Consider the following 6,072-nt stretch of genomic DNA (forward strand, 5'->3'; position numbering starts at 1 on the left):
CCTAGAGTCCAACGCCGTGTACAAACTGCGCACAGCAGCCTGTCTGCCGGATATATGCCCACGTGCCCTTGACTCGCAAGGAAGGTTCGCGTCCAAGGTTCGCGACAGGCCGTATTACTTTTTCTGGGTCACAAAAAAACCTTTTAAGATATTTTCAGGCGAGAATGTAGCTGTGTAATGCTCAAATATCTACTTAATTTATCAAAATATCACATATTTGCAAAAGTGCTTCCACGTTTTCGGAGAGCTCTGTTATCCACCAGCGCGATAGCTGACCGGGAGGTCAAGGCTTGATAAGAGTCCGCGAGCACAGCTAACTCCTGGCTTATTGTTTTCCACCCCCTGCGGTCTTTTGCTACTCAGGTTAAACATGATATATATAGTTAGTTAGTTAGTTAGTTATGGCTATGGATTGAAAATACCCCCCACACCACACCACACCCCTAACGGCTGCACCTCCCGAAAAATTTTGTCTGGGCTCTTATCTCACTTTTTTATTTCAAACAATCAACAGAAAGTTTCACCGACATAGTTTTATGTAAGGTTTTTAAGGCTGTGGTGTTAATTTTTAAGTAACATGAGCCCAGCGGCAGCAGCAACGCTAGGCTAACACTAACTAGCTAGCAAGATTATAAACCTGGTGCTAAACTAAGAGAAGACACAAAATCAGTTTGAATAAGAGTAAACATTTACTCACCAAGTCAGTGTATCACACTGTAAAATGTAATATTGTGTTTAATTAAAAATATTAAATAGGCTGAACTCAATTTTTATCAATTTGTTATTAGAATTCAATTTAAACAAGTTACCAGTACTTTTTATGCAAAAACGCTGATAAACTCAATTTATTTGAGTTGTCTTAACTTAGAAAAACTAAGTAAGCTGGAAGTTTTGCTTCTCAGTGCGGAAGGATGAAAGATGTGTTTTGAAAATGCCACGTCACTACCGTCCTCCTCCCTCTTGGATCAGTCCGCATGTTCATGGTGCATTTGTTATGGAATATGTTGAGCAAACCTGGAGAAGCATCAGCTCAAGAGATTATTGTCATTGCTGTGAATCTTTACAATGTAAAAAATTAAACTGCAACAGTCTAAATGTAAAGTGCATTCTAAACTCCACTTCAATAAACTATATGGATGTGCAGAGTCATTCAGGACTGTAAAACGTGAACTACATAACCCAGAGTCTTCATCGTTAAATCTCTGGTTGCTTCATTTTTATCAGATACATTAAAGGTTTTAGTAAAGTTGAATTGTCATGGTGAGGCAAAGTGTTTTGTGTGTGTGTGCATGTCATGAACAGTTATAAAAGGCCTTTTCTTGAAGAATAAAGCGGGGTTTGAGTTCAAGTTACGGCTGACTGTGGCTACTTCTAAATGGAATGCAGCCTTCCTACGGCGGACAGCCAATAACAGGAATCGGACGTGCGGTCCACCCTAGTCCACAGCAACCACCATAGCAACACCCTAGCATGACTTTAAAAACATATTCTTTCTTCATAACTATCAAACACGTGAAATGATTTGCAAAGTGTTACAGCTGCAGAGAGCTATAGCTAATAATATACGATGTAACCATGGAGAGCCATGGAGAGCTATGATCATTGTTACCATTTAGAACAAGGTAGTTGCTTGAAAGCCAATCAGAAACCTCGGTTAAGCACTGGACTAGGGTGGACAACCTATCTAGCTGATGAGGCTTAAAGGACATATGGAGCTGAATGTCATCGGCATAGAAATGATAAGACAGGTCGCTAAAAGTTTGAATCATTTTAATAGTGGAAGTTCAAAATTGTTGTAGGTCTGACAGAAAAGACGCAGCAGACCCAGGTGGACGATAAATTAAAATGCGTATATGTCCTGTTCTCTTCCAATTTTTATCATAAGCATCTCAAAAGAGTTGTAGCAGCTTGAAGAAATCATCTGGCATAAAAATGTCTTTTTAAAAACATTCTGTCCGACTACTGACACTGTTTCACAGACAGGCAGTCACAAAGCGCTGTACACAAATACATGTATGACATTTATTAAACATAGATTTAATGAACCCAATCCAAAGAGGAAGTCTGGAAGTCCGCCATTTTGAATGTAAAATGATATTTTGGCATGTTTTAGTGTTTTCCAGGCATCGCTGGTTTACACATTCGCCTGCGAAGTGAGAGGTCACTGGTTAAATTCCATTTGGTTACTTCAGGAACTTTTTGGGGTTACTTCAGAAAGGGACATCTTCGTCAAAGCCATGTTTGTGGTGGAATTTTGATCATTTACCACTGAACATAAGATTTTCATCTCTAAAAATGTATTTTGTCCAGTCTGTCCCAAACTTCACGTTTGATGACAGTCTGGCGACGACTACGTGCCAATGTCAGGTCACACATGGTGCCACAGTTCTCATATAACATTTTAATCAAGACTGTGATTGAAGTATTTCTTGCAAAACAATCATAACCAAACAAAACCTTTCCTGTACTGTAAATGAACAGTAGGACAAAAAGATTTCTGGTCATTGCGGAAAGCAATGTTTCTGTTTACATCGTTGGAACGAGGAAAAATTCCCCCACCACAAAAACACAGAAATACTCATGAAAGCAACCAGTAGTGCAAACACGAGGGCTGAATTTATTACTTCCTGCGCTAGAAACCTGCTGATGTTCCTGATATGAATAGATCACCAGTCTTCCTTGTCTTTATCTTATCTCCTGTTGAGATGTTGCAGCAGAAAATGTTTTTAAAAGCATTAGTATGTCAGAAAGAAAGACCATTTTCTCCATGGGAGTGATAAACTCCTGTATTTGTGGTTTATTGCACTGGGTAGCATCTTCATCTAAATCTACTGCTGGAAAATGATGACGTCACCACTAAAGGTGCAGTGCGTTCTCAGGGGAAGTAATGTAATGATGTTGAAAATGGCATTTCACTGTGACTGAAACACAAAAAGGAACCAGTCCCATCCCTACATACACAAGTGGGCATCCATAGCTGCGATTTATCAGGTGGGTGCAGTGTGTGTTGGCAGCCATGAATCATAGAGGACTTCATGCTCCCCCATCGTAAATCCAGTCACTGTGGGTTTGTCATTGTAGAAAGCTGAACATACAATCTCTGCATAGAAGCACAGCTACAGTTGTGTTTGCTCTGTATTTGTCCTAAAACCTTCTATCACTGTGTGGTGATGGATACTGGTTGGATATTTTTAGCTGCTTCAAATGTTGAGACAATCAGCTCCATTATCCATTTGCCGATTTTTTTTAACACAGGTGAAACCAGTTACTCATTTCTAGTAAACCAGTTGCCTGAGAATTTTCCCTGTGCCAAAAAACGACCCTGAAGCTGGCTGAGCTGAACAAAGTGCAGCAACACTTAATAATTACACAAGCACATGTAAATATGTCTACTGCTCTGTTGCATAATTTTGGTTAGGTTGCAAAATATGACAATAATGTTAATATCATTTTTACCAACTTGTACGTGAAGTGGGGAAACTAATTGTTAAATTGCACTGAAATAACAACAAAGAAAAAAAACAAAGCTGCCTTACTGCACTAACAGAGAAAATTAGAGCTTCATGAAATTTCCCCTCTTTTGTATTTGACCCTTCACCCTCAGTGTTTCCTGTTCTTCGCTATTAGAAGCTGAACGTTTTAACCTCTGAGTTGGATTGAAATGTCCTAGCTCGGCATGTCAGACAGAAGGAGAATCACAGCTGAAACTATATATCGTTTTTCCCTGCAGAGCCATAGCAGTGATTGCACTGTAATGTTTTTAATAAACATCTAGAACAGGGGGTCGGCAACCCGCGGCTCCGGAGCCGCATGCGGCTCTTTAGTCTTTATTTTGCGGCTCCGGGTGGTTTGGGAAAATAAATTAGAAGTATTTAGCTGAAGTGTATTTTATTTGTGTTAGTTCTTTTTTTAACTTGTAGTTCTAAATTGGAAGATTATTGTGATATTGAAATATAAAAATACAATTATATTCTATTATTTTTTCATCGCTCAAAATAAGCGTCACACTCGCAGAAGCCGGTGTACGAAACGCCGTGCATTTATCAAGACTTTCAACCCCAGGTAGGCCAATTATGGGTCTTCGGATCCACAGTATGTCAGCAGCTCCACCGTGAACTATGTTTAAAACAAACACGCTCACGCCTCACAGACGACAGCTCACAGTCCTGCGTAAAGATGAAAGTGACTTTGTACAGACGCTTTGTTCAGAGGTTCAGGAGCAGAAGTCTTATTGTGAACATATCACGAAAGACCCGACGATGTTTGCATGAACACGCTTTTTTCTTTATTGACCACTTTTCACACACGGTTGCTGCACGCACACAGCCGGCTGTAGCTTTGCAGCTCACAGCCCAACACACCAACACAACAGCAGAGAGAGCACAGACGTTAAGGCGGCGAGGCGTGATTGTGGGTGCCGCTCAGGTGCGTCGCCTCCCCTGCAGCGGTGCTGCAGACCACGCCCCAACACACACATTAACCTGGTAAAATACATATTTAGGCAGAATTTTGCAAATATCTATTTTTCATCTTTTAGCAGCATAGAGCTTTTTTCCAGTTATTTTTTTAAAAGTCAGGTCAAGGCTCCAAAAGCACAAAGGCGATATGAGGGGGGCAACTCACAACAGTTTTTGTTTGCTGGATCATTTTAGTTCAGCGTCTTTCCTTTGGTTATATTTCTTTAAGAGTTCAAAATGTGTTAATTACATAAATAAAATTTTCTCTGTAACTTCATGGATTTCATAAGCAACACAGCTTAGTGTCTCTGTGGATTCTTTTAAAAAGCAGTTAAAAACTTTTCAAACAAGCCTTTTGTTGATCTATGTATTTTATATTCTTTACATTATTTACATTTGATCTTTTACATTGTGTATAATGTCTATTGATTGTATTGTTTATTTTAATATTTGCAGCGCTTTGTGACTGTCTGTGAAAAGCGCTTAATAAATAAACTTTACTTACTTTAGTTGTTCACACAAAGCATAAAGGTAAAAACCAATAACAGTGTTATCTTCATTTTAGATGTCAGAAAGTATTTGCGGCTCCCAGTGTTTGCTTTTGCGTGGAAACCGGCTCCAAGTGGCTCTTTGGGTGTTAAAGGTTGCTGACCCCTGGTCTATGGCAATTATGACAGAAGATTCTTAAATCATCTTAAAAAGGAAAGTCTCATTTTGCTCAACTGTTTCTGGAGGCCACAGCTCACGATTGAAATGGAAAACATTAAAGGAAAAAAGTACACATTCTCTCATTTTTAAGGTTTGACATATAAGAACATGATAGAAATGATCTGGTCTTTACGACCTCAGATGAACCACAAAGTGTGTGGAAACTAAGAACACCTCATGATTCAGTAGCTTGTAGAAGCAGCAATAACTTTATCAGGTTCTTACATCACTGTTGATGAGAATGTTGGCCTTCACTTCATTGAGGGTTTGAAGACATTGGTTCATGCACAGCTCTCTGAAGGCCCAACTGCAGCATTTCAATCAGGTTGAGGTCTCGACGTCGGCTGGGCCGTTGCAACACCTTGGTTGTTTTTTTACATTTATCTTTTCACCTAGCCATTTGGTTGCAGATTCGCAGCAGATGTGTTTGAGATCATTGTTTGATATGTTATGTTGTTGTTCATCTGAGGTTGTGTTTACCCAATTTGAGCCAAGCTTTATCTGTCACGTTTGATTCAAAAATACTTTGGTACACAAAGGAGTTCATGGTTGTTTCAGTGATGTGCCCAGGTCCTGTGGACTTGCTGTGGATGGTCCTTTCTAATTGTACTGTCATGAACATTAGCATGTAACATGCTAGCAGTGGCCCGAAAAGTCCGAGACGTAGCTCTTGGGTTTTGTGCAGTTTTCCTGAGTATTGCACAGTTTGATCTTTGGGCATATTTGCTGGGATGTTGACTACTGAGAAGATTAGCAACTGCACTGAATGTTTTCCACTTGACAATCATCTGTCTCTCTGTAAAATGATTTCTAACTGTTCGGCCTCATTATAGCCTCATAACCTTTCCTACATGGATGGGAAGCAACCATTTCTTCTCAAAGATGATTGTTGATGTCTTTTCTAGTT

General features: G+C 39.6%; 1 long non-coding RNA gene across 1 annotated transcript in view; it reads left to right on the plus strand.

Annotated features, from left to right (window-relative positions):
- LOC146520819 (uncharacterized) overlaps positions 1 to 6,072 on the plus strand; it is a 447,384-nt gene that overhangs the window by 369,642 nt on the left and 71,670 nt on the right. The window lies entirely within an intron of this gene.

This window comes from Neolamprologus multifasciatus, chromosome 4 (assembly GCF_963576455.1).
Source record: "Neolamprologus multifasciatus chromosome 4, fNeoMul1.2, whole genome shotgun sequence".
Classification (NCBI taxonomy): domain Eukaryota; kingdom Metazoa; phylum Chordata; class Actinopteri; order Cichliformes; family Cichlidae; genus Neolamprologus; species Neolamprologus multifasciatus.